Source organism: Oncorhynchus masou, unplaced genomic scaffold (assembly GCF_036934945.1).
Source record: "Oncorhynchus masou masou isolate Uvic2021 unplaced genomic scaffold, UVic_Omas_1.1 unplaced_scaffold_564, whole genome shotgun sequence".
Lineage (NCBI taxonomy): Eukaryota > Metazoa > Chordata > Actinopteri > Salmoniformes > Salmonidae > Oncorhynchus > Oncorhynchus masou.
Genome location: NW_027012059.1, coordinates 306850 through 333431, shown reverse-complemented (window position 1 = coordinate 333431; position 26582 = coordinate 306850). Strand labels below are relative to the sequence as shown.

The 26582-nt window shown below is 44.8% G+C and overlaps 1 long non-coding RNA gene and 1 pseudogene across 1 annotated transcript; one reads left to right on the top strand and one right to left on the bottom strand.

The window, feature by feature from the left end:
* LOC135536162 (uncharacterized) overlaps nucleotides 1–26164 on the bottom strand; it is a 69011-nt pseudogene extending 42847 nt beyond the window's left edge.
* On the top strand, nucleotides 1540–2299 carry LOC135536161 (uncharacterized). Its single transcript, XR_010454952.1, has 3 exons — nucleotides 1540–1617; nucleotides 1743–1802; nucleotides 2034–2299. It is a non-coding gene; the product is annotated as an uncharacterized LOC135536161 (long non-coding RNA).
* Nucleotides 26165–26582: the final 418 nt, after the last annotated feature.

Below are 26582 nucleotides of genomic sequence, written 5' to 3'. Positions count from 1 at the left end.
CTCTCTGTCCGTCCCCTCTCTCTGTCCGTCCCTCTCTCTCTCTCTCTCTCTCTCTCTCCAGAGTTGTCAGTCTCCGTCCCTCTCTGTCCGTCCTCTCTCTCTCTCTGTCCGTCCCTCTCTCTGTCCGTCCCTCTCTCTGTCCGTCCCTCTCTCTCTCTCTGTCCGTCCCTCTTCTGTCCGTCCCTCTCTCTCTCTGTCCGTCCCCCTCTCTCTCTGTCCGTCCCCCCCTCTCTCTCTCTCTGTCCGTCCCCTTCTCTCTCTGTCCGTCCCCTCTCTCTCTGTCCGTCCCCCTCTCTCTCTCTCTGTCCGCTCCCCCTCTCTCTGTCCGTCCCTCTCTCTCTCTCTCTGTCCTCCCCTCTCTCTCTCTCCAGAGTTGTCCGTCTCCGTCCTCTTCTCTGTCCGTCCTCTCTCTCTCTGTCCGTCTCTCTGTCCGTCCCCTCTCTTCTGTCCGTCCTCTCTGTCCGTCCGTCCCTCTCTCTCTCTCTGTCCGTCCTCCCTCTCTCTCTCTGTCCGTCCCTCTCTCTCTCTCTGTCCGGTCTCCTCTCTCTCTGTCCGTCCCTCCTCTCTCTCTCTGTCCGTCCCCTCTCTCTCTCTGTCCGTCCCTCTCTCTCTCTGTCCGTCCCCTCTCTCTCTGTCCGTCCCCTCTCTCTCTCTGTCCGTCCCCTCTCTCTCTCTGTCCGTCTGTCTCTCTCTCTGTCCGTCCCCCTCTCTCTGTCCTGTCCCCTCTCTTTGTCCGTCCCTCCTCTCTTCTTGTCCGTCCCCCTTTCTCTCCAGTCCAGTCCCTTTCTCTCTCTCTCTCCGTCCCCTCTCTCTCTCTCTGTCCGTCCCTCTCTCTCCAGTCCGTCCCTCTCTCTCCAGAGGTATCAGTCTCTCTCTCTCTCTCTGTCCTCTCCCAGAGGTATCAGTCTCTCTCTCTCTGTCCGAAGGGGTATCAGTCTCTCTCTCTCTCCAGAGGTATCAGTCTCTCTCCAGAGGTATCAGTCTCTCTCTCTGAGGTATCAGTCTCTCTCTCTCTCCAGAGGTATCAGTCTCTCTCTCCAGAGGTATCAGTCTCTCTCTCTCTCCTGTCCGAGGTATCAGTCTCTCTCTCTCTCTGTCCAGTCCCCTTCTCTCTCTTCTGTCCGTCCCTCTCTCTCTCTCTCTGTCCAGAGGTCCCCCTCTGTCTCTCTGTCTCCAGAGGTATCAGTCTCTCTCTCTCTCCAGAGGTATCAGTCTCTCCTCTCTCCAGTCCGTCCCTCTCTCTCTCTATTCTGTCCGAGGTATCAGTCTCTCTCTCTCTCCAGTCCGTCCTCCTCTCCTCTCTCTCTGTCCGCCGTATCAGTCTCTCTCTCTCTGTCTCTCTCTCCAGAGGTATCTGTCTCCCCCTCTCTCCAGAGGTATCAGTCTCTCTCTCTCTCCAGAGGTATCAGTCTCTCTCTCTCCAGAGGTCTCAGTCTCTCTCTCTCTCTCTCTCTCCAGAGGTATCAGTCTCTCTCCAGTATCAGTGTATCTTCAGACTTACCCAGCATCGCTTGTCCGTCCTCTTCAGTACTTTGAGATGGAGTCAGACTGTGTCTGAACTGAGAGAGAAACTAGAAGACTTCCTTAAAGGAGAATGGACCAAGATCTCCACTACAGGTGTGTTGAAAACAATAAGAACATCAACTTTAGACCATTGAAAGTTCCCTACTAGTCATATACATGTGGAATATGGTCTGATGATAACATTCCCTCTCTCTGTCAATGTGTTTGTGTGTCTGTAGTGAATATAGTGGATGTTGTACTGCCTCCAGAGCCCAAGACCAGAGAACAGTTGTTACAATGTGAGTCTCTTTATTGTGAAGTAACTAACAGTCTCTTTTTACTGACACTCCTAACAATCCCTCTAGAAATATATAGCAATAGTAGATCTAATCAAAGACTGGGTCTCTATCTGACTCTCATATTTCTCTGATTTGATCTCTGCTGTGCTCTAATCAAAGACAGGGGAGATACAGTATCTGACTTAACTTATTGTTCTGACTCCCCCTCATTGGTCTCTGCTCTTCTCCCAGATTCCTGTCAGCTCACACTGGACCCAAACACAGCACACACACAACTCTCTGTCTGAAGGGAACAGAAAGGTGACCTTTACAGGCCAAGTCCAACCATATCCTGACCATCCAGACAGATTCACCAACTACAGGCAGGTTCTGTGTAGAGAGGGTCTGTCTGGACGCTGTTACTGGGAGGTGGAGAGGACTGGTGATGTTGATACAGCAGTCTCATATAAAGACATCAGCAGAACAGAGGATGATGGTGGATTTGGATACAATAACAAGTCCTGAGTTTAATTACTCTAGTGATGGTTATTGTTTCAGACACAATAATGTTGTGACTAAAGTATCAGGCCCTCAGTCCTCCAGAGTAGGAGTGTACCTGGATCACAAGGCAGGTACTCTGTCCTTCTACAGTGTCTCTGACACAATGACCCTCCTCCACAGAGTCCAGACCACATTCACTCAGCCCCTCTATCCTGGGTTTAGGTCTCTATGATTATAATGGTTCTGCTGAGCTGGTTAAACTGTAAACTGATTTGTTACTAATTAAAATTCAATCCAATGTTTTAATCTTGTACATTTCCATGAATCATGATGTCTGGTGTTGATGTATATTGGTTGTCATTCAGAACCATTGATATGTTTTCTCAGTTGGTTCTCTGTCTCTATGTAATTCTCCTCAGTATCATTGATCAGCTTGTTGGCTCGGTCCTAATTGATGTGTTCTCTGTCACCTGGAGCTGCATGGAAAATGGTCCAGGAACTAAAGGACAATTCAGGACTAGTCAGCCCACTACAAGCTGGTATCACTTCCTTTCTACTAAACTATATGGTCTGGTTTCCCAGACACAGATGAATCCTAGTCCTGGACTAAACAGTATGTTCAATGTAGATGTCCAGGAAACCGGCCCTAAATGTGTCATCTTTCATCCTCCCATACTGCTCAGTCCAGCAACATTAAACCTGTCCAGCAGGTGGTGCTGTTGACCAAACAATAAAACCAGCAGATATCTTGACTTGCCACTCAGTATATCAGTAATGTTCAGAATAGTACTTTAATATCATTGGAGATTGATGGTCTTTTTAATCCACTATCCAGAGTCAGGAACAGATGAAGTTAGGTCTGCTACTGTTCAGTGATTAAATATGATTTATGGTGATGGGAAATAATAAAAAACACTCAACTTCATCTAGTAATAGTTTTCCTTTGTTATTTATTCCAAGGTGTGTCTTTAACTTGTAAATGTATTGTGTGGAGGTGAGCTAGTGGTGTGGCTGATAGAATAGAATGAAGAGGGAGGAGGGGAGGAAGAGGGGAGGAGTGAAGGGCTGTTCAAGAAACCAGATGAGGAAGAGGAAGATGTTCAGGGGAATTACTGTCTCTGTTCCAAATGGTTCCCTATTCCCTACGTAGTGCACTACGGTGCTTCTGACCAGGTCTAAAGTAGTGTTCTACGTAGGGAATAGGGTGTAGATTTATTACAATATCATGCTTTAGTGTTTGGCACAAAAATATATTAGATCTCCACCCCCCACTTCCTGTCTGTCATCCCCCAGTTCTGTTAAGACTTCCTCTCATTGAACTGGGCCTCATTCTAAATGGTCACTTTGTATTGATAGTCCATACTGGTCTTTACTATGGTTCTACATACAGTATCTGTATTGATAGTCCATACTGGTCTTTACTATGGTTCTACATACAGTACCTGTATTGATAGGCCATACTGGTCTTTACTATGGTTCTACATACAGTACCTGTATTGATAGTCCATACTGGTCTTTACTATGGTTCTACATACAGTACCTGTATTGATAGTCCATACTGGTCTTTACTATGGTTCTACATACAGTACCTGTATTGATAGTCCATACTGGTCTTTACTATGGTTCTACATACAGTACCTGTATTGATAGTCCATACTGGTCTTTACTATGGTTCTACATACAGTACCTGTATTGATAGTCCATACTGGTCTTTACTATGGTTCTACATACAGTATCTGTATTGATAGTCCATACTGGTCTTTACTATGGTTCTACATACAGTACCTGTATTGATAGTCCATACTGGTCTTTACTATGGTTCTACATACAGTACCTGTATTGATAGTCCATACTGGTCTTTACTATGGTTCTACATACAGTACCTGTATTGATAGTCCATACTGGTCTTTACTATGGTTCTACATACAGTACCTGTATTGATAGTCCATACTGGTCTTTACTATGGTTCTACATACAGTACCTGTATTGATAGGCCATACTATGGTTCTACATACAGTCTTTACTATGGTTCTACATACAGTACCTGTATTGATAGTCCATACTGGTCTTTACTATGGTTCTACATACAGTACATAGTCCATACTGGTCTTTACTATGGTTCTACATACAGTACCTGTATTGATAGTCCATACTGGTCTTTACTATGGTTCTACATACAGTACCTGTATTGATAGTCCATACTGGTCTTTACTATGGTTCTACATACAGTACCTGTATTGATAGTCCATACTGGTCTTTACTATGGTTCTACATACAGTATCTGTATTGATAGTCCATACTGGTCTTTACTATGGTTCTACATACAGTACCTGTTTGATAGTCCATACTGGTCTTTACTATGGTTCTACATACAGTACCTGTATATGGTTCTACATACAGTACCTGTATTGATAGTCCATACTGGTCTTTACTATGGTTCTACATACAGTACCTGTATTGATAGTCCATACTGGTCTTTACTATGGTTCTACATACAGTACCTGTATTGATAGTCCATACTGGTCTTTACTATGGTTCTACATACAGTATCTGTATTGATAGTCCATACTGGTCTTTACTATGGTTCTACATACAGTATCTGTATTGATAGTCCATACTGGTCTTTACTATGGTTCTACATACAGTATCTGTATTGATTTTTTATTATAGTTTTTATTTAACACAACATTAAACAACACTATAAACACACATACAGTACAACAATTACATATTACATTAAAAACACAAACATCTTGACTAAAAACAGCTGGCCTAAAAACAATAACACTCTTCTATGATATATACATCGATCAAGTGTTTAAACTCCACCAATGAAACTCGATCATCACATTTTAAAATGTTCAGGAGAGGATTCCAGAACCTCCTTGCTTAGTAACTGAAACTATTTCCACCAGGACCTGTTCTACTTCTTGGTTCTGTTAGAAGCAAATCAGAATGGGACCGTAATTTATATTTATTTACTGACCTGACTAAAGAATAACTATGGCATTTTACCCAATATAAATCAGTGTATACCAGTGTTTAAACCTACAATATGACCTTATAAATCAGTGTATACCAGTGTTTAAACCTACAATATGCAAGGTAGATGACCACCAGTCAATTAGAATTCAGGTAGTGGTCTGCTTTCACTTTTCAGATCAAAGCCACACCCATATTTCAGACGTCCAATCATCTGCTGAACCAGACCCTCTTGCTTTATCCCACATAGCATTTAGTTCCCTTGTGATTTTAGTACGTTCCTCAGTAAACCAGGGATTCTCTCTGCCCTTCATCCTGAATTTATTTAAAGGGGCCTATTGCGTACATCCTGGAAAGCATTGTGGAAGTAAGAAAAGGCTAATTCAACATCAGGGATTAATTCCATTCTATTCCATTTAATTCTGGATACATCATGTAAAAAACCTGGAGTATCAAACAGCTTCTGGTTTCTTTTCGTAATGACATGTGGAGGATGTTTAGGAATTTGACCATCTCTCACACAGGCAATAGCACAGTGATCAAATACCAGAAGCATTAAAACGATGAGCAGTTTTGGTTCAGATCAAATCAATCAAAGAGGATTTCAGAGGAAACTTTATATTCAACCTCGTTACACTGTTGACAATCTGAGTGAGATTCTGGGTATTGGATAGAATTGAGAGTTGATCAGAGCTAGATGTTAACCAGTCCTGATTCAGATCACCTATCAGGTCAAACTCAGAGTTGACATGCTGTGATAATATGAAAATACAATCCAGAGAGCCAACAGGAGCAGATGGTCTATAACAACAAGATACAACCATATTTAAACAGGAGCAGATGGTCTGTAACAACAAGGTACAACCATAATTAAACAGGAGCAGATGGTCTATAACAACAAGATACAACCATATTTAAACAGGAGCAGATGGTCTGTAACAACAAGGTACAACCATAATTAAACAGGAGCAGATGGTCTATAACAACAAGATACAACCATATTTAAACAGGAGCAGATGGTCTGTAACAACAAGATACAACCATATTTAAACAGGAGCAGATGGTCTGTAACAACAAGATACAACCATATTTAAACAGGAGCAGATGGTCTGTAACAACAAGGACAACCATATTTAAACAGGAGCAGATGGTCAACCATATAACAACAAGATACAACCATATTTAAACAGGAGCAGATGGTCTATAACAACAAGATACAACCATATTTAAACAGGAGCAGATGGTCTATAACAACAAGATACAACCATATTTAAACAGGAACCAAGGTTAAGGTTCAACCCCAGATATTCAACTTGCTGAGGTTGAGTAGAAGTCAGACCGCTGAGATCTTGTGTTTTGCGTAAACAGCAACACCACCACCCTTAGATTGACCATCTGCACCTAAAACATTATAACCATTGCTGCCAATATATTTTTGTAGCCAGGTTTCAGAAAGCATAAATACATCAGGGTGGGCAGGTTTTATCCATATATCCACATAATCATACTACATCAGCAGACTTATTACATTCACATGCAGAAACTTCAGGCCGCTCTGACTACTTCATTGGACAGGATGTCAGGACCTGGGTCAGACTGCACATTTCCAGACAGTAGAAGCAGCTAGATAATGGCCGGTCTAGATGGAGGGTTCCAACATGTGGATTTATAGACAGCACTTGAAGGGCAATTCATCGTCACCAGAATCTTTAACGCCACAACATTCAGGAGATGAGGAAAGTCCAGGGACACGGTTCAGTACCAAGAAAACAGTCCTGACATGTCAGAGCAACAGTCCCATTTCTCCCATGTTGTTTGGGAGAAATGTGCATCGATCTCACGTGCATTTATGGAGCAAGAGTGTGGTTTCTCCCAAAACTCGAGGGAGAAACATTTATATATTTCCTCATTGACAGAGCAAGAGTGTAGTTTCTCCCAAAACTCGAGGGAGAAACTCATATGTTTCCTCATTGACAGAGCAAGAGTGTAGTTTCTCCCAAAACTCGAGGGAGAAACTCATATGTTTCCTCAATGACAGAGCAAGAGTGTAGTTTCTCCTTTGAACAGCAGCAACATGATCCTTTATTGCCTCATCTTTGATCTGAGAGAAACACAGCACTAAGCAATCTAAGACATGTAGCCAACACAACGCTGAACCCTCATTAAATGAGCTAAAAACAATCCTAAATAATAATACAAACATAGTAACAATCACTAATCAAATAGTCCAACAGCAGATCAGTCAACAAGTCATAAATGTGTGATGTAGGAGAGCAAAGCTACGGGGAGACTGGGCAGGGCAGAGAGTGGCGAGGGCACAAGTACCAGACTGGGAGAGACAGACCAGAGCAGGTGGGGACACCTGTACCAGACTGGGAGAGACAGACCAGAGCCGGCGGGGACACCTGTACCAGACTGGGAGAGACAGACCAGAGCAGGAGAGGACACCTGTACCAGACTGGGAGAGACAGACCAGAGCAGGAGAGGACACCTGTACCAGACTGGGAGAGACAGACCAGAGCAGGCGGGGACCAGTGCAGCAGGTAACAGGGTATGTGACAGTGTCCAGAGATGAGTCTTTCCTTGGAGCAGAACACAGAGCAGAACTAGGACAGCATCATACTTCCTGCACTACAGAAACTACAGGACCAGTCAAAAGTTGGGACACACCTGGTACACCTCATAGACAATCAGGTGAGAACAAATGATAGTCCCACTAAACCCAAACCAGATGGGATGGCGTATCGCTGCAGAATGCTGGTTAAGTGATGCAATGTTCAATAGCATCACACTTAACGCCTCACTTCCCCTTTCAGGTCCATAGGGTTTACTGCCCCCTGCTGGAGACTGAGCACACTGCAGCCCCTTTCAGGTCCATAGGGATCACTGCCCCCTGACTTGCTTGGGCAGAGAAACATGACTAATGGCCATTAGACCGGTGGAAATGTCCTTTGAGTCCAGATTTAAGACTTCTGGTTCTAACCGCTGTGTCTTTGTGAGAAGCAGAGTAGGTGAACAGATGATCTCTGCATGTGTATTTTCCACCGTGAAGCATGGAGGAGGAGGTGTGATGGTGCTTTGCCGGGGCACCACCATGATAGTCTTAACCAGCATGGCTACCACAGCATTCTGCAGTGATACGCCATCCCATCTGGTTTGTGCTTAGTGGGACTATCATTTGTTTTTCAACGGGACAATGACCCAACACACCTCCAGGCTGTGCAAGGGCTATTTGACCAAGGAGAGTGATGCAGGGCTGCATCAGATGACCGGGCCTCCACTTGATTTGTTGAACACGTTGTTGGTTACTACATGATTCCATGTGTGTTATTTCATAGTTTTGATGTCTTCCCTACATTTCTACAATGTAGAAAATAGTAAACATAAAGAAAAACCCTTGAATGAGTAGGTGTGTCCAAACTTTTGACTGGTACTGTATGTTAAGGGGATGGTTCACCCCAATAGAAAGGTCCATACCTCTAAACACCATCTTATTAGATGGATCCATTTCCTTCATGTTTCTGAATGGGGGGAGAAGGGCCTTCCAAGAGCTGGGCGTCTGGCCAAACTGAGCAATGGGGGGAGAAGGGCCTTGGTCCTGGAGGTATTTTGCTCTGACATGACCTGTCAACTGTGGGACCTTATACAGACAGGTGTGTGCTTTTCCAAATCATGTCCTATCAATGGAATTTACCACAGGTGGACTCCAAACCCGTTGTAGAAACACCTCAAGGATGATCAATGGAAACAGGATACACCGGAGCTCAATCTCACGTCTCAAAGGGTCTGAATACTTATATAAGGTACTTCGGTTAATAATTTGCAAAAAATAAAAAACATCTTTTCGCTTTGTCATTATGAAGTATTGTGATGTCATTATGGAGTATTGTGAGGTCATTATGGAGTATTGTGATGTCATTATGAGACCTTGTGATGTCATTATGGAGTATTGTGAGGTCATTATGGAGTATTGTGAGGTCATTCTGGAGTATTGTGATGTCATTATGAGACATTGTGATGTCATTATGGAGTATTGTGAGGTCATTATGGAGTATTGTGATGTCATTATGAGACCTTGTGATGTCATTATGGAGTATTGTGAGGTCATTATGGAGTATTGTGATGTCATTATGGGGTATGGTGTGTGGATTGAATAGGAACATGATTTATTTAATCCATTGTAGAATGAGGCTGTAACGTAACAAAATGTTTCTGAATGCCTTGTATGTATGTTAATGGTATTTGTTCACCCCAATAGTACAGTTTGTGATGTTTTTCTCCATATCTCTAAAAACCATGTTATTAGATGGATCCATTTCCCCCATTAGTTTGGGATTCAGACCTGCAGTCATCTTGATTTCAGACACTATGGAGAAGTGTTCCACAGGCAGTAAATCTGATGTAGAATAAATGGAACATGGATCCATTTCATTCTATTAACATGGTTTATGTGTTATAGCAGTAATGGGCTTAAACTGATATTAAAATGACAACTCCATAGGTGGTACCAGGTCAGGGGAGTTCATCTCTGCTCCCAGCATCCCTGGGACAGTACTGATCAACATAGCTGACCTGATGCAGAGGTGGACCAGTGATGTTTTCCTCTCAGTGGTGAGACTTGCCCTTCCATTTGACTCACCTTTACCTGATGAGATCATACAAGACGTTACAGGCTTATTGCATGTGGAAACAAACCTGCATTAAAATAATGTTGTATATTTAATAAGCAGTGGTTGAATGAGTTAGTTGTAATGGAACCAATAGAAAAGTCCTAAAAGTACAAACAAAGATCATACAAGACGTTACAGGCTTATTGCATGTGGTAACAGATGTGTTCAAATACTATTTATAATAATATTGAATACTTCATGAGCAATGGTCCATAGGGTTTTACTGCCCCCTGCTGGAGACTGGAGCACACTGCAGTCCCTTTCAGGTCCATTGGGTTTTACTGCCCCCTGCTGGAGACTGGAGCACACTGCAGTCCCTTTCAGGTCCATAGGGTTTTACTGCCCCCTGCTCATCCAACACATCAATGATTCTTATAGGATGGAGGGAGCATTAGCGAATAGAAAAGTCCTAAAAGCACAAACAAACCCCGCCCACCTGGAGGACAATGGAAATGCTCAAAGTGTTGGAAAGATTTCAAAAAGTATTTGAATCCAGGGTGTTATTCGTTACAGAACACTGTAGCAAAACATTTAGCAACATAATTATTTTAGTTCAGTTAGTCCCTCCGTGTTTCAGTTCATTTTCTTCAGTTTGGCGCCTCGTGGATATGATTCAGGTCTCCGTGGAAACATCAATGTAAATTCACCTTTGATTTTTACTCCTCACTTTCACTTCCAGGTCCATAGAGGTTTACTGCCCCCTGCTGGAGACTGAGCACACTGCAGTCCCTTTCAGGTCCATAGGGTTTTACTGCCCCCTGCTGGAGACTGGAGCACACTGCAGTCCATTTCGAGTCCAAAGGGTTTTACTGCTGCCTGCTGGAGACTGGAGCACACTGCAGTCCATTTCGAGTCCAAAGGGTTTTACTGCTGCCTGCTGGAGACTGGAGCACACTGCAGTCCATTTCAGGTCCATAGGGTTTTACTGCCCCCTGCTGGAGACTGGAGCACACTGCAGTCCCTTTCAGGTCCATAGGGTTTTACTGCCCCCTGCTGGAGACTGGATCACACTGCAGTCCCTTTCAGGTCCATAGGGTTTTACTGCCCCCTGCTGGAGACTGGAGCACACTGCAGTCCCTTTCAGGTCCATTGGGTTTTACTGCCCCCTGCTGGAGACTGGATCACACTGCAGTCCCTTTCAGGTCCATTGGGTTTTACTGCCCCCTGCTGGAGACTGGAGCACACTGCAGTCCCTTTCAGGTCCATAGGGTGTTACTGCCAGATGATGAGGCCCTCATCAATACAGGTACTGTATGTAGAACCATAGTAAAGTCCAGTATGGACTATCAATACAGATACTGTATGTAGAACCATAGTAAAGACCAGTATGGACTATCAATACAGGTACTGTATGTAGAACCATAGTAAAGACCAGTATGGACTATCAATACAGATACTGTATGTAGAACCATAGTAAAGACCAGTATGGACTATCAATACAGGTACTGTATGTAGAACCATAGTAAAGACCAGTATGGACTATCAATACAGGTACTGTATGTAGAACCATAGTAAAGACCAGTATGGACTATCAATAAAGATACTGTATGTAGAACCATAGTAAAGACCAGTATGGACTATCAATACAGGTACTGTATGTAGAACCATAGTAAAGACCAGTATGGACTATCAATACAGGTACTGTATGTAGAACCATAGTAAAGACCAGTATGGACTATCAATACAGGTACTGTATGTAGAACCATAGTAAAGACCAGTATGGACTATCAATACAGGTACTGTATGTAGAACCATAGTAAAGACCAGTATGGACTATCAATACAAAGTGACCATTTAGAATGAGGCCCAGTTCAATGAGAGGAAGTCTTAACAGAACTGGGGGATGACAGACAGGAAGTGGGGGTGGAGATCTAATATATTTTTGTGCCAAACACTAAAGCATGATATTGTAATAAATATACACCATATTCCCTACGTAGAACACTACTTTAGACCTGGTCAGAAGCACCGTAGTGCACTACGTAGGGAATAGGGAACCATTTGGAACAGAGACAGTAATTCCCCTGAACATCTTCCTCTTCCTCATCTGGTTTCTTGAACAGCCCTTCACTCCTCCCCTCTTCCTCCCCTCCTCCCTCTTCATTCTATTCTATCAGCCACACCACTAGCTCACCTCCACACAATACATTTACAAGTTAAAGACACACCTTGGAATAAATAACAAAGGAAAACTATTACTAGATGAAGTTGAGTGTTTTTTATTATTTCCCATCACCATAAATCATATTTAATCACTGAACAGTAGCAGACCTAACTTCATCTGTTCCTGACTCTGGATAGTGGATTAAAAAGACCATCAATCTCCAATGATATTAAAGTACTATTCTGAACATTACTGATATACTGAGTGGCAAGTCAAGATATCTGCTGGTTTTATTGTTTGGTCAACAGCACCACCTGCTGGACAGGTTTAATGTTGCTGGACTGAGCAGTATGGGAGGATGAAAGATGACACATTTAGGGCCGGTTTCCTGGACATCTACATTGAACATACTGTTTAGTCCAGGACTAGGATTCATCTGTGTCTGGGAAACCAGACCATATAGTTTAGTAGAAAGGAAGTGATACCAGCTTGTAGTGGGCTGACTAGTCCTGAATTGTCCTTTAGTTCCTGGACCATTTTCCATGCAGCTCCAGGTGACAGAGAACACATCAATTAGGACCGAGCCAACAAGCTGATCAATGATACTGAGGAGAATTACATAGAGACAGAGAACCAACTGAGAAAACATATCAATGGTTCTGAATGACAACCAATATACATCAACACCAGACATCATGATTCATGGAAATGTACAAGATTAAAACATTGGATTGAATTTTAATTAATAACAAATCAGTTTACAGTTTAACCAGCTCAGCAGAACCATTATAATTATAGACACTAACCCCAGGATAGAGGGGCTGAGTGAATGTGGTCTGGACTCTGTGGAGGAGGGTCATTGTGTCAGAGACACTGTAGAAGGACAGAGTACCTGCCTTGTGATCCAGGTACACTCCTACTCTGGAGGACTGAGGGCCTGATACTTTAGTCTCAACATTATTGTGTCTGAAACAATAACCACCACTAGAGCACTTTAAACTCCAGGACTTGTTATTGAGTCCAAATCCACCATCATCCTCTGTTCTGCTGATGTCTTTATATGAGACTGCTGTATCAACACCACCAGTCCTCTCCACCTCCCAGTAACAGCGTCCAGACAGACCCTCTCTACACAGAACCTGCCAGTAGTAGGTGAATCTGTCTGGATGGTCAGGATATGGTTGGACTTGGTCTGTACAGGTCACCTTTCTGTTCCCTTTAGACAGAGAGGAGTGTGTGTGCTGTGTTTGGGTCCAGTGTGAGCTGACAGGAATCTGGGAGAAGAGCAGAGACCAACGAGGGGAGTCAGAACAATAAGTTAAGTCAGATACTGTATCTCCCCTGTCTTTGATTAGAGCACAGCAGAGATCAAATCAGAGAAATATGAGGAGTCAGATAGAGACCCAGTCTTTGATTAGATCTACTATTGCTATATATTTCTAGAGGGATTGTTAGGAGTGTCAGTAAAAAGAGACTGTTAGTTACTTCACAATAAAGAGACTCACATTGTAACAACTGTTCTCTGGTCTTGGGCTCTGGAGGCAGTACAACATCCACTATATTCACTACAGACACACAAACACATTGACAGAGAGAGGGAATGTTATCATCAGACCATATTCCACATGTATATGACTAGTAGGGAACTTTCAATGGTCTAAAGTTGATGTTCTTATTGTTTTCAACACACCTGTAGTGGAGATCTTGGTCCATTCTCCTTTAAGGAAGTCTTCTAGTTTCTCTCTCAGTTCAGACACAGTCTGACTCACATCTCCAAAGTACTGAAGAGGACGGACAACGATGCTGGGTAAGTCTGAAGATACACTGATACTGGAGAGAGACTGATACCTCTGGAGAGAGAGAGAGAGAGACTGATACCTCTGGAGAGAGAGAGAGAGAGACTGATACCTCTGGAGAGAGAGAGAGAGACTGATACCTCTGGAGAGAGAGAGAGAGAGACTGATACCTCTGGAGAGAGAGAGACTGATACCTCTGGAGAGAGAGAGAGACTGATACCTCTGGAGAGAGAGAGAGAGACATACCTCTGGAGAGAGAGAGAGAGAGAGAGAGAGACTGACACCTCTGGAGAGAGAGAGACTGACACCTCTGGAGAGAGAGAGAGAGAGACTGACACCTCTGGAGAGAGAGAGAGAGAGACTGACACCTCTGGAGAGAGAGAGACTGATACCTCTGGAGAGAGAGAGAGACTGATACCTCTGGAGAGAGAGAGAGAGAGAGAGAGAGACTGACACCTCTGGAGAGAGAGAGACTGATACCTCTGGAGAGAGAGAGAGAGACTGATACCTCTGGAGAGAGAGAGAGAGAGAGAGACTGATACCTCTGGAGAGAGAGAGAGAGAGTCTGATACCTCTGGAGAGAGAGAGAGAGAGTCTGATACCTCTGGAGAGAGAGAGAGAGAGAGACTGATACCTCTGGAGAGAGAGAGACTGACACCTCTGGAGAGAGAGAGATAGACTGATACCTCTGGAGAGAGAGAGAGAGACTGATACCTCTGGAGAGAGAGAGAGAGCATGACTAGAGAGAGAGAGACTGACACCTCTGAAGAGAGAGAGAGAGAGAGAGACTGACACCTCTGGAGAGAGAGAGAGAGAGAGAGAGAGAGAGAGAGAGAGAGATACCTCTGGAGAGAGAGAGAGAGAGAGAGAGAGAGAGAGAGAGAGAGAGAGAGAGAGAGAGAGAGAGAGAGAGAGACTGATACCTCTGGAGAGAGAGAGAGAGAGAGAGAGAGAGAGAGAGAGAGAGAGAGAGAGAGAGAGAGAGAGACTGATACCTCTGGAGAGAGAGAGAGAGAGAGAGAGACTGATACCTCTGGAGAGAGAGAGAGAGAGAGAGAGAGAGAGAGAGAGAGAGACTGATACCTCTGGAGAGAGAGAGAGAGAGACTGACACCTCTCGAGAGAGAGAGAGAGAGAGAGAGAGACTGATACCTCTGGAGAGAGAGAGAGACTGATACCTGTGGAGAGAGAGAGACTGATACCTCTGGAGAGAGAGAGAGAGAGACTGATATCTCTTGAGAGAGAGAGAGAGAGAGAGAGAGAGAGAGAGAGAGAGACTGATACCTCTGGAGAGAGAGAGAGAGAGAGACTGACACCTCTGGAGAGAGAGAGAGAGAGAGAGACTGACACCTCTGGAGAGAGAGAGAGAGAGACTGATACCTCTGGAGAGAGAGAGAGAGAGAGAGACTGATACCTCTGGAGAGAGAGAGAGAGAGAGAGAGAGACTGATACCTCTGGAGAGAGAGAGAGAGAGATACCTCTGGAGAGAGAGAGAGAGAGAGAGAGAGAGAGACTGATACCTCTGGAGAGAGAGAGAGAGAGAGAGAGAGAGACTGATACCTCTGGAGAGAGAGAGACTGATACCTCTAGAGAGAGAGAGAGAGAGAGAGAGAGAGAGAGAGAGAGACTGATACCTCTGGAGAGAGAGAGACTGATACCTCTGGAGAGAGAGAGAGAGAGAGAGAGAGACTGATACCTCTGGAGAGAGAGAGAGAGAGAGAGAGACTGATACCTCTGGAGAGAGAGAGAGAGACTGATACCTCTGGAGAGAGAGAGAGAGAGAGAGAGAGAGACACTGATACCTCTGGAGAGAGAGAGAGAGAGAGAGACTGATACCTCTGGAGAGAGAGAGAGAGAGAGAGACTGATACCTCTGGAGAGAGAGAGACTGATACCTCTGGAGAGAGAGAGAGAGAGAGAGAGACAGATACCTCTGGAGAGAGAGAGAGAGAGAGACTGACACCTCTGGAGAGAGAGAGAGAGAGAGAGACTGATACCTCTGGAGAGAGAGAGAGAGAGAGACTGATACCTGGAGAGAGAGAGAGACTGATACCTCTGGAGAGAGAGAGAGACTGATACCTCTGGAGAGAGAGAGAGACTGATAACTCTGGAGAGAGAGAGAGAGAGAGACTGATACCTCTGGAGAGAGAGAGAGAGAGAGAGAGAGACTGACACCTCTGGAGAGAGAGAGAGAGAGAGAGAGACTGATACCTCTGGAGAGAGAGACTGATACCTCTGGAGAGAGAGAGAGAGACTGATACCTCTGGAGAGAGAGAGAGAGAGAGAGAGACTGATACCTCTGGAGAGAGAGAGAGAGAGAGACTGATACCTCTGGAGAGAGAGAGAGAGAGAGACTGACACCTGAGAGGAGAGAGAGAGAGAGAGACTGACACCTCTGGAGAGAGAGAGAGAGAGACTGATACCTCTGGAGAGAGAGAGAGAGAGAGAGACTGATACCTCTGGAGAGAGAGAGAGAGAGAGAGAGAGACTGATACCTCTGGAGAGAGAGAGAGAGAGAGACTGATACCTCTGGAGAGAGAGAGAGAGAGAGACTGACACCTCTGGAGAGAGAGAGAGAGAGAGAGACTGATACCTCTGGAGAGAGAGAGAGAGAGAGAGAGAGAGACTGATATCTCTGGAGAGAGAGAGAGACTGATACCTCTGGAGAGAGAGAGAGACTGATAACTCTGGAGAGAGAGAGAGAGACTGATACCTCTGGAGAGAGAGAGAGAGAGAGAGAGAGAGAGAGAGACTGACACCTCTGGAGAGAGAGAGAGACTGATACCTCTGGAGAGAGAGAGAGACTGATACCTCTGGAGAGAGAGAGAGAGAGAGAGACTGATACCTCTGGAGAGAGAGAGAGAGAGACTGATACCTCTGGAGAGAGAGAGAGAGAGAGAGACTGATACCTCTGGAGAGAGAGAGAGAGAGAGACTGATACCTCTGGAGAGAGAGAGAGAGAGAGAGAGAGACTGATACCTCTGAGAGAGAGAGAGAGAGAGAGATTCACTGAAACATTGAACTCAAATGAAATAATGAACTCTATACAGTTTTTCAATAACTCACGGTACCAAAACAATAAAGATGGTGTCAATTCAGCTACTCAAAACATCAACTGCATATTCCAAAAAGCAGCATCGAAAGCAAATTTGAGAAAACCAAAGAAATGCAACATCAGAAGCAAAAATCAAAATGTTTCTGACAAATGGTTTGATAATGAATGTGAAACAATTAGAAAACACTTGAGACAAATGTCAAACAAAAAACATAAGCAGCAAAACAACCCAGAGCTACGATATGAATACTTTGAAACTCTGAAACAGTATAAACAAACACTGAAACGCAAGAAATTTAATTATACCAACAGGACACTTGATGAAATTGAAAACGCAATTGACCAAAATCAGTTCTGGGACATGTGGAACAATTTAAGCACAACAAAGCCACAAGAATTAGCAATACAAGATGTAGGAATTTGGAAAACTTATTTTGATAATCTATACAAAAACATCCCACAAAAAGACTTGCAACAGAACCAATTAGAAATTAAAGAAAAATTGAACATCCTTGAATCAGTCATTAAAAACAACCAAAATCCATTAGATTACCCAATAACCCAACAAGAACTAAATGAAAAGCTAAAATCTATTAAATCAAAGAAGGCTTGTGGTCTAGACAACATCAGAAATGAAATGCTGAAAAACAGCACACCTGAGTTGCAAAATGCTGTGCTTAAATTGTTCAACATGGTTTTAACTTCTGGCTGCTTCCCTGATGTCTGGAACCAGGGGCTCATCTCCCCTATCCACAAAAGTGGAGACAAATCAGACCCTAATAATTACAGGGAATTTGCGTAAACAGTAACTTGGGAAAGATTTTCTGTAGCATTTTGAATTCAAGAATTCAAACCTTTCTTCAAGAAAAAAATGTAATAAGTAAATGTCAAATTGGCTTTCTCCCTAACCATCGCACTACTGACCATATATACACCTTACACACACTAATTAATAAACACGTCCACCAAAAAAAGAGGGCAAAATCTTTGCTTGCTTTATTGACTTTAAAAAAGCATTTGATTCGATTTGGCACGAAGGGCTATTCTACAAAATTCTACAAAGTGGACTTGGTGGTAAGGTATATGACTTAATAAAATGTATGTACACAGAAAACAAGTGTGCAATAAAAATCAAAAACCAAAGAACAGAATTTTTTTCACAATGTCGAGGTGTGAGACAAGGCTGCAGTTTGAGTCCAAATCTTTTCAACATTTATATCAATGAATTAGCAGACATGTTGGACCAATCTCCAGCCCCAGGACTCACACTATTTGACACAGAGGTGAAATACCTGCTATATGCTGATGACGTGGTACTTCTATCACCAACCAAAGAAGGTCTTCAACAGAAAATTAATATTCTGGAGCAATATTGCCATAATTGGGCCCTGGCAGTAAATTTCCAAAAACTAAAATCATGATTTTCCAAAAAAAACAGATGTCAGAAACACAAATATAAATTCACCCTGAACAACACCTTAATTGAACACACAAAAAATTACACCTATCTTGGTCTGACCATATCTGCATCGGGAAACTTTAATATGGCAGTGAATGCACTCAAAGAAAAAGCCCGCAGAGCAATGTATGCAATAAAAATGAAATTATTCAAAATCAACATCCCAATTAGAATTTGGACTAAAATATTTGACAGTGTAATCCTACCAATAGCTCTTTATGGAAGTGAGGTTTGGGGGCCACTCAATAAACTGGACTTTAAAATGTGGGACAAACATCCAATTGAAGCCCTACATGCAGAATTCTGTCGAAAAATCCTACAAGTCCAGAGAAATACACCAACTAATGCATGTAGGGCAGAATTGGGCCGTTTTCCAGTAATAATGAAAATACAGAAAAGATCATTAAAATTTTGGCTACATCTGAATTCAAGTCCAAATTCAAGTCTGCAATTTAAATCACTTCAAACCCAAGAGCTGAGCCCAGAAACGAGCCCTCTCAGTCAGCTGGTGTTGGACCTCACCAACCAAGCTGACACCAGCACTGCTTCAAAAGAAAGAATTCCAATAAGCAAAATCATGAACCAATCAAAGGAATCATATTTACAACATTGGAAAAATGAAACAAAATCCCAAAGCCGACTAAATTGCTATCTGACCCTAAACAGAGAATATGAATTGGCTGATTATCTCTACTCTGTCAGAGATACGAAGCAGAGACAGATCCTTACCAAGTACAGGCTGAGTGACCACCGATTGGCAATAGAAACCGGCAGACATAAAAAGACATGGCTACCCAAAGAGGAGCGTGTATGTGGTCACTGCATAACAGGGGAGGTAGAGACAGAGATGCACTTTCTCCTTTACTGTGATAAATATTCCTCACAAAGAGATTCATTATTCACAGAAATTACTAAACATATTCCAAATTTTTACAAATTGAACCCAGAGGAAAAACTAAGAATCCTCATGGGCGAAGGAGCAATGGCTCCTCTTGCAGCCAAATATGTATTTTCCTGCCATAGCCTGAGGGACACTGAATAATAACATCTGCATAGTAAGCAGTAACTTAATTGTTATTGCTATTATTGTTATTACTGTAATTATTATTATTTTTGTATTTAATTTTGTATTATTATTTACTACACTTTTATATTTTATATTTGCTATTATTTAGAATTTTGTTACAATGTATATTGTATACATTGTTGCTTTGGCAATATTGACACAATGTTTTTCATGCCAATAAAGCAGCTTGAATTTGAATTTGAATTTGAGAGGGGGACGGACAGAGAGAGAGAGAGGGGGACGGACAGAGAGAGAGAGGGGGACGGACAGAGAGAGAGAGGGGGACGGACAGAGAGAGAGAGGGGGACGGACAGAGAGAGAGAGGGGGACGGACAGAGAGAGAGAGAGGGGGACGGACAGAGAGAGAGAGAGAGGGGGACGGACAGAGAGAGAGAGAGGGGGACGGACAGAGAGAGAGAGGGGGACGGACAGAGAGAGAGAGGGGGACGGACAGAGAGAGAGAGACGGACAGAGGACGGACAGAGAGAGAGAGAGGGGGACGGACAGAGAGAGAGAGAGGGGGACGGACAGAGAGAGAGAGAGGGGGACGGACAGAGAGAGAGAGAGAGGGAGACGGACAGAGAGAGAGAGAGAGGGGGACGGACAGAGAGAGAGAGAGGGGGACGGACAGAGAGAGAGAGAGGGGGGACGGACAGAGAGAGAGACGGACAGGGACGGACAGAGAGAGAGAGAGAGAGGGACGGACAGAGAGAGAGAGAGGGGGACGGACAGAGAGAGAGAGAGGGGGACGGACAGAGAGAGAGAGAGGGGGACGGACAGAGAGAGAGAGGGGGGACGGACAGAGAGAGAGAGGGGGGACGGACAGAGAGAGAGAGAGGGGGACGGACAGAGAGAGAGAGGGGGACGGACAGAGAGAGAGAGAGGGGGACGGACAGAGAGAGAGAGAGGGGGACGGACAGAGAGAGAGAGGGGGGACGGACAGAGAGAGAGAGAGGGGGGACGGACAGAGAGAGAGAGAGGGGGGACGGACAGAGAGAGAGAGAGGGGGACGGACAGAGAGAGAGAGAGGGGGACGGACAGAGAGAGAGAGAGGGGGACGGACAGAGAGAGAGAGAGGGGGACGGACAGAGAGAGAGAGAGGGGGACGGACAGAGAGAGAGAGAGGGGGACGGACAGAGAGAGAGAGAGGGGGACGGACAGAGAGAGAGAGAGGGGGACGGACAGAGAGAGAGGGGGACGGACAGAGAGAGAGGGGGACGGACAGAGAGAGAGAGGGACGGACAGAGAGAGAGAGGGACGGACAGAGAGAGAGAGGGGGACGGACAGAGAGAGAGAGGGGGGACGGACAGAGAGAGAGAGGGGGACGGACAGAGAGAGAGAGGGGGACGGACAGAGAGAGAGAGGGGGACGGACAGAGAGAGAGGGGGACGGACAGACAGAGAGAGGGGGGACGGACAGAGAGAGAGGGGACGGACGGACAGAGAGAGAGGGGAGGGGACGGACAGAGAGAGAGAGGGGGACGGACAGAGAGAGAGAGGGGGACGGACAGAGAGAGAGAGACAGGGGACGGACAGAGAGAGAGAGGGGGACGGACAGAGAGAGAGAGGGGGGGACGGACAGAGAGAGAGAGAGGGGGACGGACAGAGAGAGAGAGGGGGACGGACAGAGAGAGAGAGACGGGGACGGACAGAGAGAGAGAGGGGGACGGACAGAGAGAGAGAGAGGGGACGGACAGAGAGAGAGGGGGGACGGACAGAGAGAGAGGGGGACGGACAGAGAGAGAGAGAGGGGGACGGACAGAGAGAGAGAGAGGGGGACGGACAGAGAGAGAGAGAGGGACGGACAGAGAGAGAGAGAGAGAGAGAGAGGGACGGACAGAGAGAGAGAGGGACGGACAGAGAGAGAGAGAGAGAGGGGGGACGGACAGAGAGAGAGAGAGGGGGACGGACAGACAGACAGAGAGGGACAGACAGACAGACAGACAGAGAGGGAGGGACAGAGAGAGCGAGGGACGGACAGACAGAGGGACGGACAGACAGAGGGACGGACAGACAGAGGGACGGACAGACAGAGGGACGGACAGACAGACAGACAGAGGGACGGACAGACAGACAGACAGACAGAGGGACGGACAGACAGACAGAGGGACAGACAGACAGACAGAGGGACAGACAGACAGACGGACGACGGACAGACAGACAGAGGGACAGACAGACAGAGGGACAGACAGACAGACAGAGGGACAGACAGACAGACAGAGGGACAGACAGACAGAGAGGTAGGGACGGACAGGCAGACAGACAGACAGAGGGACGGACAGACCGACAGAGAGGGACTGACAGACAGAGACAGAGGGACGGAGAGACAGAGGGACGGAGAGACAGAGGGACGGACAGACAGACAGAGAGGGATGGACAGACAGACAGACAGACAGAGAGAGAGGGACGGACAGACAGAGAGAGAGGGACGGACAGGCAGACAGACAGAGGGACGGACAGACCGACAGAGAGAGAGGGACTGACAGACAGAGACAGAGGGACGGACAGACAGAGGGACGGACAGACAGACAGAGAGGGATGGACAGAGACAGACAGAGAGAGAGGGACGGACAGACAGAGAGAGAGGGACGGACAGACAGACAGAGAGAGAGGGACGGACAGAGAGACAGAGAGAGAGGGACGGACAGAGAGAGAGAGAGAGAGGGACGGACAGAGAGAGAGAGGGGGACGGACAGAGAGACATTTCCCATGAAGTTAATTTCATATCACATGTAACAAGACAGTTTAGTTACCTGGAGGAAATGGATGTGATCCTCTGTGTGTGAGAGCTGCTCCAGCTCAGTGCTTCTCTTCCTCAGCTCAGCGATCTCCTGCTTCAGTTGCTCCAGGAGTCCTTCAGCTTGACTCACTTGAGCCTTCTCTTGGGCTCTGATCAGCTCCTTCACCTCAGAGCTCCTTCTCTCAATGGAGCGGATCAGCTCAGTAAAGATCTGATCACTGTCCTCCACTGCTGACTGTGCAGAGCGCTGGAGAGAGAGAGAGAGAGAGAGAGAGAGAGAGAGAGAGAGAGAGAGAGAGAGAGAGAGAGAGAGAGAGAGAGACAGAGAGAGACAGAGAGAGACAGAGAGAGACAGAGAGAGACAGAGAGAGACAGACAGGTTCAGTCAGAACTCTGCTCTCCAGGTCCACCAGGCCTTGTTCTCCCTCCTGGACAGACAGGTACAGAACACCTCTTGGTCCTGCTCTACTCTCCTCCCTCCTGGACAGACAGGTACAGAACACCTCTTGGTCCTGCTCTACTCTCCTCCCTCCTGGACAGACAGGTACAGGACACCTCTTGGTCCTGCTCTACTCTCCTCCCTCCTGGACAGACAGGTACAGAACACCTCTTGGTCCTGCTCTACTCTCCTCCCTCCTGGACAGACAGGTACAGAACACCTCTTGGTCCTGCTCTACTCTCCTCCCTCCTGGACAGACAGGTACAGAACACCTCTTGGTCCTGCTCTACTCTCCTCCCTCCTGGACAGACAGGTACAGAACACCTCTTGGTCCTGCTCTACTCTCCTCCCTCCTGGACAGACAGGTACAGGACACCTCTTGGTCCTGCTCTACTCTCCTCCCTCCTGGACAGACAGGTACAGAACACCTCTTGGTCCTGCTCTACTCTCCTCCCTCCTGGACAGACAGGTACAGGACACCTCTTGGTATATAATATATATCTCATATCATCATTCAGAACTTTAAGCATATCTTTGGGAGGACGTCCAGCCTGTTTGACAAAGATAAACAAATAATTTTTTCCAAATTTGTGCTGACAAAATAATAAAATGTAATGTTTTTTTACCAAAAACTCTACATGGAAAGCAGAAAGCTGTGATCAATTAAATACAACGTTAACTAGATATTATCTGTGTCATTTATAGCCTGGCACAGATAGTATAACTACATTAAATACAACGTTAACTTGATATTATCTGTGTCATTGTTTAATGTTCATTCGTGATTGTTTATTATCTATAATGGAGGTCCTCAAATCTTATTTTGGGGATATGGAGGCGTCTCGTGTGGCCAATAGCCTGGGGAAATGCATAGCGCCAAATTCAAATAATACGCGATAATACTCAAACTTTCATTAAATCACACATGCAGGGTACTCAATTAAAGCTACACTCGTTGTGAATCCAGCCATTATGTCAGATTTTAAAAATGCTTTTCGGCGAAAGCATGAGAAGCTATTATCTGATAGCATGCACCCCCCTGAACCACCTGAACGAGATGTAAACAAATGAATTAGCGTCGCCGGCGCTACACAAAACGCTGAAATAAAATATAAAACATGCATTACCTTTGACGAGCTTCTTTGTTGGCACTCCAATATGTCCCATAAACGTCACAATTGGTCCTTTTTTTCGATTAATTCCGTCCATGTTTACCCCAAATGTCCATTTATAAAGCCCGTTTTGATCCAGAAAAAAAAACAGCTTTCCAAAACGCAACGTCATGACAAAACATTTCAAAAGTTGCTTAAAACTATGCCAAAATATTTCAAACTACTTTTGTAATCCAACTTTAGGTATTTTTAAACGTTAATAATCGATCAAATTGTTGACGGGGCGATCTGTATTCAATAACAGCAAGTCAACAATACATGCACGGTTTTCTCTCTTCCACAACATAATCCACAGTGTCACCTCTGCCTCTTCTTCGTTTCACCAATGATTAACTTCAACCCAAAGACTGGTGACATCCTGTGGAAGTTGTAGGAACTGTAAACTGGGCGCTATCTAATTTCCCTTGACAAAGACAATTCAGGGAACTGCCAGAGGGATTTTTGTTTTTCTGAACAGTTTTTCCTTGGGCTTTTGCCTGCTACATAAGTTCTGTTATAGTCACAGACATGATTGAACCAGTTTTAGAAACTTCAGAGTGTTTTCTATCCACACATACTAATCATATGCATATACTATATTCCTGGCATGAGTAGCAGGAAGTTGAACAACAAAACCCACATGCTTTTTATCAAAAAGTAGAAATGCTGCACCCTATCCTTTAAGAGGTGTGGTCCACAAACCAACGTTAAAGGTGCATGGCGCCACCTACTGTTCTGGAGTGTGTTCAATCACGGTTTACACCTCTAAATCCTCCAACCAAACTCAGTACTTCTGAGAAAATAAAAGAGTCCTCCTAACTTCTAATAGACCTCCCCCATCCCCCAAATCCCTTCCAAGTGTAATGTTTACTGTTCATTTCTGATTGTTTATTTCACTTTTGTTTATTGTCTATTTCACTTGCTTTGGCAATGAAACATATATTTCCATGCCAATAAAGCCCTTTGAATTTAATTCAATTGAGAGAGAGACAGTTCCATTTTAATGTATAGGGGACATGAGTCGTCATGGTTACTCATGGTTATGTGATGATGCAGCCCAGTCGGTTACATGAACCAGTCTATTCTCTGAAAGGGGTCCAGACAGCCTGTTCCCAACAGTGGGGTCAGTGGGATTGAATAGGGGCCCCTCTCTCTCTCTCTCTGACTGGAGGAGAGAAGTGAAATGGTGTGTCTCCTCTGGTCAACAATACTCACCTTGAAAGACTCCACAGCCTGTTGGAGCTCCTTCAGCTCCTTCTCTCTCTCCTGGAATCTCTGCTGGACCTTCTGCTGACTCATCCCCAGCTGCCTCTGTGGAGAATCACTCTTCAATGAGCTATCAAGCTTTATTAGTCCAGTAGATCAATAGTATAGTAATGTGACATAGGACCCATAGAGAGGAAGGTCTACAATCCTGAGGAAGTCCCTTTACAATATTATATTATGTTGCTATGTGAATGATTATAGTTTTTATGGTATGCCTACATGTATCAAAGAGTTGAGACTGAACTTTGGACTCATAAAAGGCCATTCAGAATGATAATAGTGTTTGACTTTAGAAAATGGTGATGCATTTGGAGAATCTGGGTTAACATATCTATATACTCAAGGTTTGTGTTCATATTTGTGGATCCATTTCATATTGTATATAATATAATGATCTCATATTCAATCAGATTTAGTTCCTACTGTATCTTTAACTCTTAGTTTATCAGACAGCCACCAACAAGTTGTTCTGGTCTTACCTGTTTCTCAGTCCTCTCTGCTGCAGCTGACACTGTATCATGGCCTTTATGTTCATCCATCACACACAGCAGACAGATACACTGCTGATCGGTACGACAGTAAACCTCCAGCAGTTTGTCATGATGAGAGCAGATCTTCTCCTGTAGTTGTGCGGTGGCTTTGACCAGCTTGTGCTTCTTGAAACCAGGAAATTCATAGTGAGGTTGGAGGTGAGTCTCACAGTAAGAGGCCAGACACACCAGACAGGACATGAGGGCTTTCTGCTTTCTGGTCCCAGTGCAGAAATCACACACCACATCTCCAGGTCCAGCATAGCACAGAGCAGGAGGGGAGCAGCCTGGAGTCCTGTCTTCCTCAGTTTCTCCACCAGCTCAGCCAACATGTTATTTTTCCTCAGATTAGGCCTTGGAGTGAAGGTCTCTCTGCACTGAGGACAGCTATAGACCCCTTTCAGAACATCCTGATCCCAGCAGCCCTCAATACAGCTCCTACAGTAACTGTGTCCACAGGGAATAGCGACCGGCTCCTTCAGTAGATCCAGACAGACAGAACAACAGAACTGGTCCTGGTCCAGCAGAACTCCCTGTTGAGCCATTTGGACGGTTGTTCACTCTCACACAGACAGACGACAGAGAGACTCAGATCAGTTTCGTTTCCTCAGAAGAGAGTTTGTGAAGGGGAGGGACTTCCTGGTTCTGCCAGAGGGCTGGGGTTAGAAGGAGGGAGGGGTTAGAGGATCTTCTAGATGGTGTTCTATACTGTATGTAATGATATGTCTACTAGATGGTGTTCTATACTGTATGTAATGATATGTCTTCTAGATGGTGTTCTATACTGTATGTAATGATATGTCTACTAGATGGTGTCCTATACTGTATGTAATGATATGTCTACTAGATGGTGTTCTATACTGTATGTAATGATATGTCTTCTAGATGGTGTTCTATACTGTATGTAATGATATGTCTTCTAGATGGTGTTCTTTACTGTATTTAATGATATGTCTACTAGATGGTGTTCTATACTGTATGTAATGATATGTCTTCTAGATGGTGTTCTATACTGTATGTAATGATATGTCTTCTAGATGGTGTT